Source organism: Nothobranchius furzeri, chromosome 10 (genome assembly GCF_043380555.1).
Source record: "Nothobranchius furzeri strain GRZ-AD chromosome 10, NfurGRZ-RIMD1, whole genome shotgun sequence".
Lineage (NCBI taxonomy): Eukaryota > Metazoa > Chordata > Actinopteri > Cyprinodontiformes > Nothobranchiidae > Nothobranchius > Nothobranchius furzeri.
Genome location: NC_091750.1, coordinates 21,014,357 through 21,028,546, shown reverse-complemented (window position 1 = coordinate 21,028,546; position 14,190 = coordinate 21,014,357).

Below are 14,190 nucleotides of genomic sequence, written 5' to 3'. Positions count from 1 at the left end.
AGGTCCAATCAGGCTGAAACGTTACAAGAAGGTAGAATCTATTGAGTTGTAAGTGATCTGAACGTTTCATGATGATAGCACTTTCCTAAGGGGGTCAAACTATGTCCCAAATGTCACCGGATCTGGTGTCAATTTAAAGTAGTCCAGTTACACATTTGTGGGCTTTATAACTTGGCTTCTGAATGTCTTAGAGAAATCAAGTTTGTTTTAGTGTACTCCAATCAACAGCCCATACAACCACAAAAAGGAATGGAGTCATTAGCACTTATGGTTTGTAAATGGCACCCAGAATCATGTTGCACGAAGCACAATTTCACATCTTTCTGGGTCCATTTGTGTGAAAACAAGGTCCAATCAGGATGAAACGTTACAAGAAGGTAGAATCTACTGAGTTGTAAGTGATCTGAACGTCTCATGATGATCGCACATTTCTATAGGGGGTAAAACCATGTCCCAAAGGTCACAGGGCCTGGTGTCACTTTAAAGAAGTAGTCCAGTTACACCTTTGTGGGCTCATAACTTCGCTTCTGAATGTCCTAGAGAGATCAGGTTTGTTTAAGTGTACTCCAATCAACAGCCCCTACAACCCCAAAAAGGAATGGAGTTATTAGCACTTATGGTTTTTAGATGGCACCCAGAATTATGTTGCACGAAGCACAATTTCACATCATTCTGGGTCCATTTGTGTGAAAACAAGGTCCAATCAGGCTGAAACATTACAAGAAGGTAGAATCTATTGAGTTGTAAGTGATCTGAACGTTTCATGATGATCGCACATTCCTATAGGGGGTCAAACCATGTCCCAAAGGTCACCAGGCCTGGTGTCACTTAAAAGAAGTAGTCCAGTTACACATTTGTGGGCTTATAACTTGGCTTCTGAATGACCTAGAGAGATCAGGTTTGTTTTAGTGTACTCCAATCAACAGCCCCTACAACCACAAAAAGGAATGGAGTCATTAGCACTTATGGTTTTTAAATGGCACGCAGAATTATGTTGCACAAAGCACAATTTCACATCATTCTGGGTTCATTTGTGTGAAAACAAGGTCCAATCAGGCTGAAACATTACAGGAAGGTAGAATCTATTGAGTTGTAAGTGATCTGAACGTTTCATGATGATAGCACTTTCCTAAGGGGGTCAAACCATGTCCCAAAGGTCACCAGATCTGGTGTCAATTTAAAGAAGTAGTCCAGTTACACATTTGTGGGCTTATAACTTGGCTTCTGAATGTCCTAGAGAGATAAGGTTTGTTTTAGTGTTCTCCAATCAACAGCCCCTACAACCACAAAAAGGAATGGAGTCATTTGCACTTATGGTTTTTAAATGGCACCCAGAATTATGTTGCACGAAGCACAATTTCACATCATTCTGGGTTCATTTGTGTGAAAACAAGGTCCAATCAGGCTGAAACGTTACAGAAAGGTAGAATCTATGAGTTGTAAGTGATCTGAACGTTTCATGATTATAGCACTTTCTTAAGGGGGTCAAACCATGTCCCAAAGGTCACCGGATCTGGTGTCAATCTAAAGAAGCAGTCCAGTTACACATTTGTGGGCTTATAACTTGGCTTCTGAATGTCCTAGAGAGATCAAGTTTGTTTTAGTGTACTCCAAAAAACAGCCCATACAACCACAAAAAGGAATGGAGTCATTAGCACTTATGGTTTTTAAATGGCACCCAGAATTATGTTGCACGAAGCACAATTTCACATCATTCTGGGTCCATTTGTGTGAAAACAAGGTCCAATCAGGCTGAAACGTTACAAGAAGGTAGAATCTATTGAGTTGTAAGTGATCTGAACGTTTCATGATGATCGCACATTCCTATAGGGGGTCAAACCATGTCCCAAAGGTCACCAGGCCTGGTGTCACTTAAAAGAAGTAGTCCAGTTACACATTTGTGGGCTTATAACTTGGCTTCTGAATGACCTAGAGAGATCAGGTTTGTTTTAGTGTACTCCAATCAACAGCCCCTACAACCACAAAAAGGAATGGATTCATTAGCACTTATGGTTTTTAAATGGCACGCAGAATTATGTTGCACAAAGCACAATTTCACATCATTCTGGGTTCATTTGTGTGAAAACAAGGTCCAATCAGGCTGAAATATTACAGGAAGGTAGAATCTATTGAGTTGTAAGTGATCTGAACGTTTCATGATGATAGCACTTTCCTAAGGGGGTCAAACCATGTCCCAAAGGTCACCAGATCTGGTGTCAATTTAAAGAAGTAGTCCAGTTACACATTTGTGGGCTTATAACTTGGCTTCTGAATGTCCTAGAGAGATAAGGTTTGTTTTAGTGTTCTCCAATCAACAGCCCCTACAACCACAAAAAGGAATGGAGTCATTTGCACTTATGGTTTTTAAATGGCACCCAGAATTATGTTGCACGAAGCACAATTTCACATCATTCTGGGTTCATTTGTGTGAAAACAAGGTCCAATCAGGCTGAAACGTTACAGGAAGGTAGAATCTATGAGTTGTAAGTGATCTGAACGTGTCATGATTATAGCACTTTCTTAAGGGGGTCAAACCATGTCCCAAAGGTCACCGGATCTGGTGTCAATCTAAAGAAGTAGTCCAGTTACACATTTGTGGGCTTATAACTTGGCTTCTGAATGTCCTAGAGAGATCAAGTTTGTTTTAGTGTACTCCAAAAAACAGCCCATACAACCACAAAAAGGAATGGAGTCATTAGCACTTATGGTTTTTAAATGGCACCCAGAATTATGTTGCACGAAGCACAATTTCACATCATTCTGGGTCCATTTGTGTGAAAACAAGGTCCAATCAGGCTGAAACGTTACAAGAAGGTAGAATCTATTGAGTTGTAAGTGATCTGAACGTTTCATGATGATCGCACATTCCTATAGGGGGTCAAACCATGTCCCAAAGGTCACCGGGCCTGGTGTCACTTTAAAGAAGTAGTCCAGATACACATTTGTGGGCTTATAACTTGGCTTCTGAATGTCCTAGAGAGATCAGGTTTGTTTTAGTGTACTCCAATCAACAGCCCCTACAACCACAAAAAGGAATGGAGTCATTAGCACTTATGGTTTGTAAATGGCACCCTGAATTATGTTGCACGAAGCACAATTTCACATCATTCTGGGTCCATTTGTGTGAAAACAAGGTCCAATCAGGCTGAAACGTTACAAGAAGGTAGAATCTATTGAGTTGTAAGTGATCTGAACGTTTCATGATGATCGCACATTCCTATAGGAAGTAAAACCATGTCCCAAAGGTCACAGGGCCTGGTGTCACTTTAAAGAAGTAGTCCAGTTACACATTTGTGGGCTTATAACTTGGCTTCTGAATGTCCTAGAGAGATCAGGTTTGTTTTAGTGTACTCCAATTAACAGCCCCTACAACCACAAAAAGGAATGGAGTCATTAGCACGTATGGTTTTTAAATGGCACCCAGAATTATGTTGCACGAAGCACAATTTCACATCATACTGGGTTCATTTGTTTGAAAACAAGGTCCAATCAGGCTGAAACGTTACAAGAAGGTAGAATCTATTGAGTTGTAAGTGATCTGAACGTTTCATGATGATAGCACTTTCCTAAGGGGGTCAAACTATGTCCCAAATGTCACCGGATCTGGTGTCAATTTAAAGTAGTCCAGTTACACATTTGTGGGCTTATAACTTGGCTTCTGAATGTCTTAGAGAAATCAAGTTTGTTTTAGTGTACTCCAATCAACAGCCCATACAACCACAAAAAGGAATGGAGTCATTAGCACTTATGGTTTGTAAATGGCACCCAGAATCATGTTGCACGAAGCACAATTTCACATCTTTCTGGGTTCATTTGTGTGAAAACAAGGTCCAATCAGGCTGAAACGTTACAGGAAGGTAGAATCTATTGAGTTGTAAGTGATCTGAACGTTTCATGATGATAGCACTTTCCTAAGGGGGTCAAACCATGTCCCAAAGGTCACCGGATCTGGTGTCAATTTAAAGGAGTAGTCCAGTTACACATTTGTGGGTTTATAACTTGGCTTCTGAATGTCCTAGAGAGATCAGGTTTGTTTTAGTGTACTCCAATTAACAGCCCCTACAACCACAAAAAGGAATGGAGTCATTAGCACTTATGGTTTGTAAATGGCACCCAGAATTTTGTTGCACGAAGCACAATTTCACATCATTCTGGGTCCATTTGTGTGAAAACAAGGTCCAATCAGGCTGAAACGTTACAGGAAGGTAGAATCTCGTCTCGTCTCGTCTTCCTCCACTTATCCGGGTCCGGGTCGCGGGGGCAGCATCCCAACTAGGGAGCTCCAGGCCGTCCTCTCCCCGGCCTTGTCCACCAGCTCCTCCGGCAGGACCCCAAGGCGTTCCCGGACCAGATTGGAGATGTAACTTCTCCAACGTGTCCTGGGTCGACCCGGGGGCCTTCTGCCGGCAGGACATGCCCGAAACACCTCCCCAGGGAGGCGTCCAGGAGGCATCCTGACCAGATGCCCAAACCACCTCAACTGGCTCCTTTCGATCCGGAGGAGCAGCGGTTCTACTCCGAGTCCCTCCCGAATGTCCGAGCTCCTCACCCTATCTCTAAGGCTGAGCCCGGCCACCCTACGGAGGAAACTCATTTCGGCCGCTTGTATCCGCGATCTCGTTCTTTCGGTCATTACCCAAAGCTCATGACCATAGGTGAGGATTGGGACGTAGATCGACCGGTAAATCGAGAGCCTGGCTTTCTGGCTCAGCTCCCTCTTCCCCACGACAGATCGGGTCAGCGTCCGCATCACTGCAGACGCCGAACCAATCCGCCTGTCGATCTCCCGATCCCTCCTACCCTCACTCGTGAACAAGACCCCGAGATACTTAAACTCCTCCACTTGAGGTAGGACCTCTCCCCCGACCCGGAGGTGGCAAGCCACCCTTTTCCGGTCGAGAACCATGGTCTCAGATTTGGAGGTGCTGATCCTCATCCCAGCCGCTTCACATTCGGCCGCGAACCTACCCAGCAAGAGCTGAAGGTCAGAGCTGGATGAAGCTAGGAGGACCACATCATCCGCAAAAAGCAGAGACGAGATTCTCCTGCCACCAAACTCGACACACTCCACACCACGGCTGCGTCTAGAAATTCTGTCCATAAAAGTGATGAACAGAACCGGTGACAAAGGGCAGCCCTGGCGGAGTCCAACCCTCACTGGGAACAGGTCCGACTTACTACCGGCTATGCGGACCAAACTCACGCTCCTCTGGTAAAGGGACTGAATGGCCCTTAACAGAAAGCCACCCACCCCATACTCCTGAAGCGTCCCCCACAGGGTGCCCCTGGGGACACGGTCATAAGCCTTCTCCAAATCCACAAAGCACATGTGGATTGGTTGGGCAAACTCCCATGCCCCCTCCATCACCCTTGCAAGGGTATAGAGCTGGTCCACAGTTCCACGGCCAGGACGAAAACCACATTGCTCCTCCTCTATCTGAGATTCAACTATCGATCGGACCCTCCTCTCCAGTACCTTGGAGTAGACCTTTCCAGGGAGGCTGAGGAGTGTGATCCCCCTATAGTTGGAACACACCCTCAGGTCACCCTTCTTAAAGATGGGGACCACCACCCCGGTCTGCCACTCCCTAGGAACTGCCCCCGATGACCACGCAATGTTGTAGAGACGTGTCAACCATGACAGCCCTACAACATCCATAGCCTTAAGATACCCAGGACGAACCTCATCCGCCCCCGGGGCTCCGCCGCTGTGTAGTTGTTTGACTACCTCAGCAACTTCTGCCCCCGAGATCGGACAGTCCATCCCCAGGCCTCCCAGCTCTGGTTCCTCCTCGGAATGCGCATTGGTGGGATTGAGGAGCTCCTCAAAGTATTCCTTCCACCGTCCGACTATAGCCTCAGTTGACGTCAGCAGCTCCCCATCCCCACTGTAAACAGTGTGAGCGAGTTGCTGTCTTCCTCTCCTGAGGCGCCGGACAGTTTGCCAGAACCTCTTTGGAGCCGATCGATAGTCTTTCTCCATGGCCTCACCAAACTCCTCCCACGCCCGAGATTTTGCCTCGGCAACTGCCACTGCTGCACCCCGCTTGGCTAGGTAGAATCTATTGAGTTGTAAGTGATCTGAACATTTCATGATGATAGCACTTTCCTAAGGGGGTCAAACCATGTCCCAAATGTCACCGGATCTGGTGTCAATTTAAAGAAGTAGTCCAGTTACACATTTGTGGGGTTATAACTTGGCTTCTGGATATCCTAGAGACATCAGGTTTGTTTTAGTGTACTCCATTTAACAGCCCCTACAACCACAAAAAGGAATGGAGTCATTAGCACTTATGGTTTGTAAATGGCACCCAGAATTATGTTGCACGAAGCACAATTTCACATCATTCTGGGTCCATTTGTGTGAAAACAAGGTCCAATCAGGCTGAAACGTTACAGGAAGGTAGAATCTATTGAGTTGTAAGTGATCTGAATGTTTCACGATGATAGCACTTTCCTAAGGGGGTCAAACCATGTCCCAAAGGTCACCAGATCTGGTGTCAATCTAAAGAAGTAGTCCAGTTACACATTTGTGGGCTCATAACTTGGCTTCTGAATGTCCTAGAGAGATCAAGTTTGTTTTAGTGTACTCCAATCAACAGCCCATACAACCACAAAAAGGAATGGAGTCATTAGCACTTATGGTTTGTAAATGGCATCCCGAATTATGTTGCACGAAGCACAATTTCACATCATTCTGGGTCCATTTGTGTGAAAACAAGGTCCAATCAGGCTGAAACGTTACAGGAAGGTAGAATCTATTGCGTTGTAATTGATCTGAACGTTTCATGATGATCACACATTCCTATAGGGGGTCAAACCATGTCCCAAAGGTCACCGGGCCTGGTGTCACTTTAAAGAAGTAGTCCAGTTACACCTTTGTGGGCTTATAACTTGGCTTCTGAATGTCCTAGAGAGATCAAGTTTGTTTTAGTGTACTCCAATCAACAGCCCATACAACCACAAAAAGGAATGGAGTCATTAGCACTTATGGTTTGTAAATGGCACCCAGAATCATGTTGCACGAAGCACAATTTCACATCTTTCTGGGTTCATTTGTGTGAAAACAAGGTCCAATCAGGCTGAAACGTTAGAGGAAGGTAGAATCTATTGAGTTGTAAGTGATCTGAACGTTTCATGATGATAGCACTTTCCTAAGGGGGTCAAACCATGTCCCAAATGTCACCGGATCTGGTGTCAATTTAAAGAAGTAGTCCAGTTACACATTTGTGGGCTTATAACTTGGCTTCTGAATATCCTAGAGAGATCAGGTTTGTTTTAGTGTACTCCAATTAACAGCCCCTACAACCACAAAAAGGAATGGAGTCATTAGCACTTATGGTTTGTAAATGGCACCGAGAATTATGTTGCACAAAGCACAATTTCACATCATTCTGGGTCCATTTGTGTGAAAACAAGGTCCAATCAGGCTGAAACGTTACAGGAAGGTAGAATCTATTGAGTTGTAAGTGATCTGAACGTTTCACGATGATAGCACTTTCCTAAGGGGGTCAAACCATGTCCCAAAGGTCACCGGATCTGGTGTCAATCTAAAGAAGTAGTCCAGTTTCACATTTGTGGGCTCATAACTTGGCTTCTGAATGTCCTAGAGAGATCAAGTTTGTTTTAGTGTACTCCAATCAACAGCCCATACAACCACAAAAAGGAATGGAGTCATTAGCACTTATGGTTTGTAAATGGCATCCCGAATTATGTTGCACGAAGCACAATTTCACATCATTCTGGGTCCTTTTGTGTGAAAACAAGGTCCAATCAGGCTGAAACGTTACAGGAAGGTAGAATCTATTGCGTTGTAATTGATCTGAACGTTTCATGATGATCACACATTCCTATAGGGGGTCAAACCATGTCCCAAAGGTCACCGGGCCTGGTGTCACTTTAAAGAAGTAGTCCAGTTACACCTTTGTGGGCTTATAACTTGGCTTCTGAATGTCCTAGAGAGATCAAGTTTGTTTTAGTGTACTCCAATCAACAGCCCATACAACCACAAAAAGGAATGGAGTCATTAGCACTTATGGTTTGTAAATGGCACCCAGAATTATGTTGCACGAAGCACAATTTCACATCATTCTGGGTTCATTAGTGTGAAAACAAGGTCCAATCAGGCTGAAACGTAACAGGAAGGTAGAATCTATTGAGTTGTAAGTGATCTGAACATTTCATGATGATAGCACTTTCCTAAGGGGGTCAAACCATGTCCCAAAGGTCACCGGATCTGGTGTCAATTTAAAGAAGTAGTCCAGTTACACATTTGTGGGCTTATAACTTGGCTTCTGAATGTCCTAGAGAGATCAGGTTTGTTTTAATGTACTCCAATTAACAGCCCCTACAACCACAAAAAGGAATGGAGTCATTAGCACTTATGGTTTGTAAATGGCACCCAGAATTATGTTGCACGAAGCACAATTTCACATCATTCTGGGTCCATTTGTGTGAAAACAAGGTCCAATCAGGCTGAAACGTTACAGGAAGGTAGAATCTATTGAGTTGTAAGTGATCTGAATGTTTCACGATGATAGCACTTTCCTAAGGGGGTCAAACCATGTCCCAAAGGTCACCGGATCTGGTGTCAATCTAAAGAAGTGGTCCAGTTACACATTTGTGGGCTTATAACTAGGCTTCTGAATGTCCTAGAGAGATCAAGTTTGTTTTAGTGTACTCCAATAAACAGCCCATACAACCACAAAAAGGAATGGAGTCATTAGCACTTATGGTTTTTAAATGGCACCCAGAATTATGTTGCACGAAGCACAATTTCACATCATTCTGGGTCCATTTGTGTGAAAACACGGTCCAATCAGGCTGAACGTTACAGGAAGGTAGAATCTATTGAGTTGTAAGTGATCTGTACGTTTCATGATGATCACACATTCCTATAGGGGGTCAAACCATGTCCCAAAGGTCACCGGGCCTGGTGTCACTTTAAAGAAGTAGTCCAGTTACACATTTGTGAGCTTATAACTTGGCTTCTGAATGACCTAGAGAGATCAAGTTTGTTTTAGTGTACTCCAATCAACAGCACATACAACCACAAAAAGGAATGGAGTCATTAGCACTTATGGTTTGTAAATGGCACCCCGAATTATGTTGCACGAAGCACAATTTCACATCATTCTGGGTCCATTTGTGTGAAAACAAGGTCCAATCAGGCTGAAACGTTACAAGAAGGTAGAATCTATTGAGTTGTAAGTGATCTGAACGTTTCATGATGATCGCACATTCCTATAGGAAGTAAAACCATGTCCCAAAGGTCACAGGGCCTGGTGTCACTTTAAAGAAGTAGTCCAGTTACACATTTGTGGGCTTATAACTTGGCTTCTGAATGTCCTAGAGAGATCAGGTTTGTTTTAGTGTACTCCAATTAACAGCCCCTACAACCACAAAAAGGAGTGGAGTCATTAGCACGTATGGTTTTTAAATGGCACCCAGAATTATGTTGCACGAAGCACAATTTCACATCATACTGGGTTCATTTGTTTGAAAACAAGGTCCAATCAGGCTGAAACGTTACAAGAAGGTAGAATCTATTGAGTTGTAAGTGATCTGAACGTTTCATGATGATAGCACTTTCCTAAGGGGGTCAAACTATGTCCCAAATGTCACCGGATCTGGTGTCAATTTAAAGTAGTCCAGTTACACATTTGTGGGCTTTATAACTTGGCTTCTGAATGTCTTAGAGAAATCAAGTTTGTTTTAGTGTACTCCAATCAACAGCCCATACAACCACAAAAAGGAATGGAGTCATTAGCACTTATGGTTTGTAAATGGCACCCAGAATCATGTTGCACGAAGCACAATTTCACATCTTTCTGGGTTCATTTGTGTGAAAACAAGGTCCAATCAGGCTGAAACGTTACAGGAAGGTAGAATCTATTGAGTTGTAAGTGATCTGAACGTTTCATGATGATAGCACTTTCCTAAGGGGGTCAAACCATGTCCCAAAGGTCACCGGATCTGGTGTCAATTTAAAGGAGTAGTCCAGTTACACATTTGTGGGCTTATAACTTGGCTTCTGAATGTCCTAGAGAGATCAGGTTTGTTTTAGTGTACTCCAATTAACAGCCCCTACAACCACAAAAAGGAATGGAGTCATTAGCACTTATGGTTTGTAAATGGCACCCAGAATTTTGTTGCACGAAGCACAATTTCACATCATTCTGGGTCCATTTGTGTGAAAACAAGGTCCAATCAGGCTGAAACGTTACAGGAAGGTAGAATCTATTGAGTTGTAAGTGATCTGAACGTTTCATGATGATCGCACATTCCTAAGGGGGTCAAACCATGTCCCAAATGTCACCGGATCTGGTGTCAATTTAAAGAAGTAGTCCAGTTACACATTTGTGGGCTTATAACTTGGCTTCTGGATATCCTAGAGACATCAGGTTTGTTTTAGTGTACTCCATTTAACAGCCCCTACAACCACAAAAAGGAATGGAGTCATTAGCACTTATGGTTTGTAAATGGCACCCAGAATTATGTTGCACGAAGCACAATTTCACATCATTCTGGGTCCATTTGTGTGAAAACAAGGTCCAATCAGGCTGAAACGTTACAGGAAGGTAGAATCTATTGAGTTGTAAGTGATCTGAACGTTACACGATGATAGCACTTTCCTAAGGGGGTCAAAACATGTCCCAAAGGTCACCAGATCTGGTGTCAATCTAAAGAAGTAGTCCAGTTACACATTTGTGGGCTCATAACTTGGCTTCTGAATGTCCTAGAGAGATCAAGTTTGTTTTAGTGTACTCCAATCAACAGCCCATACAACCACAAAAAGGAATGGAGTCATTAGCACTTATGGTTTGTAAATGGCATCCCGAATTATGTTGCACGAAGCACAATTTCACATCATTCTGGGTCCATTTGTGTGAAAACAAGGTCCAATCAGGCTGAAACGTTACAGGAAGGTAGAATCTATTGCGTTGTAATTGATCTGAACGTTTCATGATGATCACACATTCCTATAGGGGGTCAAACCATGTCCCAAAGGTCACCGGGCCTGGTGTCACTTTAAAGAAGTAGTCCAGTTACACCTTTGTGGGCTTATAACTTGGCTTCTGAATGTCCTAGAGAGATCAAGTTTGTTTTAGTGTACTCCAATCAACAGCCCATACAACCACAAAAAGGAATGGAGTCATTAGCACTTATGGTTTGTAAATGGCACCCCGAATTATGTTGCACGAAGCACAATTTCACATCTTTCTGGGTTCATTTGTGTGAAAACAAGGTCCAATCAGGCTGAAACGTTACAGGAAGGTAGAATCTATTGAGTTGTAAGTGATCTGAACGTTTCATGATGATAGCACTTTCCTAAGGGGGTCAAACCATGTCCCAAATGTCACCGGATCTGGTGTCAATTTAAAGAAGTAGTCCAGTTACACATTTGTGGGCTTATAACTTGGCTTCTGAATATCCTAGAGAGATCAGGTTTGTTTTAGTGTACTCCAATTAACAGCCCCTACAACCACAAAAAGGAATGGAGTCATTAGCACTTATGGTTTGTAAATGGCACCGAGAATTATGTTGCACGAAGCACAATTTCACATCATTCTGGGTCCATTTGTGTGAAAACAAGGTCCAATCAGGCTGAAACGTTACAGGAAGGTAGAATCTATTGAGTTGTAAGTGATCTGAACGTTTCACGATGATAGCACTTTCCTAAGGGGGTCAAACCATTTCCCAAAGGTCACCGGATCTGGTGTCAATCTAAAGAAGTAGTCCAGTTTCACATTTGTGGGCTCATAACTTGGCTTCTGAATGTCCTAGAGAGATCAAGTTTGTTTTAGTGTACTCCAATCAACAGCCCATACAACCACAAAAAGGAATGGAGTCATTAGCACTTATGGTTTGTAAATGGCATCCCGAATTATGTTGCACGAAGCACAATTTCACATCATTCTGGGTCCATTTGTGTGAAAACAAGGTCCAATCAGGCTGAAACGTTACAGGAAGGTAGAATCTATTGCGTTGTAATTGATCTGAACGTTTCATGATGATCACACATTCCTATAGGGGGTCAAACCATGTCCCAAAGGTCACCGGGCCTGGTGTCACTTTAAAGAAGTAGTCCAGTTACACCTTTGTGGGCTTATAACTTGGCTTCTGAATGTCCTAGAGAGATCAAGTTTGTTTTAGTGTACTCCAATCAACAGCCCATACAACCACAAAAAGGAATGGAGTCATTAGCACTTATGGTTTGTAAATGGCACCCAGAATTATGTTGCACGAAGCACAATTTCACATCATTCTGGGTTCATTAGTGTGAAAACAAGGTCCAATCAGGCTGAAACGTAACAGGAAGGTAGAATCTATTGAGTTGTAAGTGATCTGAACATTTCATGATGATAGCACTTTCCTAAGGGGGTCAAACCATGTCCCAAAGGTCACCGGATCTGGTGTCAATTTAAAGAAGTAGTCCAGTTACACATTTTTGGGCTTATAACTTGGCTTCTGAATGTCCTAGAGAGATCAGGTTTGTTTTAGTGTACTCCAATTAACAGCCCCTACAACCACAAAAAGGAATGGAGTCATTAGCACTTATGGTTTGTAAATGGCACCCAGAATTATGTTGCACGAAGCACAATTTCACATCATTCTGGGTCCATTTGTGTGAAAACAAGGTCCAATCAGGCTGAAACGTTACAGGAAGGTAGAATCTATTGAGTTGTAAGTGATCTGAATGTTTCACGATGATAGCACTTTCCTAAGGGGGTCAAACCATGTCCCAAAGGTCACCGGATCTGGTGTCAATCTAAAGAAGTGGTCCAGTTACACATTTGTGGGCTTATAACTTGGCTTCTGAATGTCCTAGAGAGATCAAGTTTGTTTTAGTGTACTCCAATAAACAGCCCATACAACCACAAAAAGGAATGGAGTCATTAGCACTTATGGTTTTTAAATGGCACCCAGAATTATGTTGCACGAAGCACAATTTCACATCATTCTGGGTCCATTTGTGTGAAAACACGGTCCAATCAGGCTGAACGTTACAGGAAGGTAGAATCTATTGAGTTGTAAGTGATCTGAACGTTTCATGATGATCACACATTCCTATAGGGGGTCAAACCATGTCCCAAAGGTCACCGGGCCTGGTGTCACTTTAAAGAAGTAGTCCAGTTACACATTTGTGGGCTTATAACTTGGCTTCTGAATGACCTAGAGAGATCAAGTTTGTTTTAGTGTACTCCAATCAACAGCACATACAACCACAAAAAGGAATGGAGTCATTAGCACTTATGGTTTGTAAATGGCACCCAGAATTATGTTGCACGAAGCACAATTTCACATCATTCTGGGTTCATTAGTGTGAAAACAAGGTCCAATCAGGCTGAAACGTTACAGGAAGGTAGAATCTATTGAGTTGTAAGTGATCTGAACGTTTCATGATGATAGCACTTTCCTAAGGGGGTCAAACCATGTCCCAAAGGTCACCGGATCTGGTGTCAATTTAAAGAAGTAGTCCAGTTACACATTTGTGGGCTCATAACTTGGCTTCTGAATGTCCTAGGAGATCAAGTTTGTTTTAGTGTACTCCAATAAACAGCCCATACAACCACAAAAAGGAATGGAGTCATTAGCACTTATGGTTTTTAAATGGCACCCAGAATTATGTTGCACGAAGCACAATTTCACTTCATTCTGGGTCCATTTGTGTGAAAACAAGGTCCAATCAGGCTGAAACGTTACAAGAAGGTAGAATCTATTGAGTTGTAAGTGATCTGAACGTTTCATGATGATCGCACATTCCTATAGGGGGTTAAACCATGTCCCAAAGGTCACCGGATCTGGTGTCAATCTAAAGAAGTGGTCGAGTTACACATTTGTGGGCTTATAACTTGGCTTCTGAATGTCCTAGATAGGTCAGGTTTGTTTTAGTGTACTCCAATCAACAGCCCCTACAACCACAAAAAGGAATGGAGTCATTAGCACTTATGGTTTGTAAATGGCACCCCGAATTATGTTGCACGAAGCACAATTTCACATCATTCTGGGTCCATTTGTGTGAAAACAAGGTCCAATCAGGCTGAAACGTTACAAGAAGGTAGAATCTATTGAGTTGTAAGTGATCTGAACGTTTCATGATGATCGCTTATTCCTATAGGGGGTAAAACCATGTCCCAAAGGTCACAGGGCCTGGTGTCACCTTAAAGAAGTAGTCCAGTTACACAT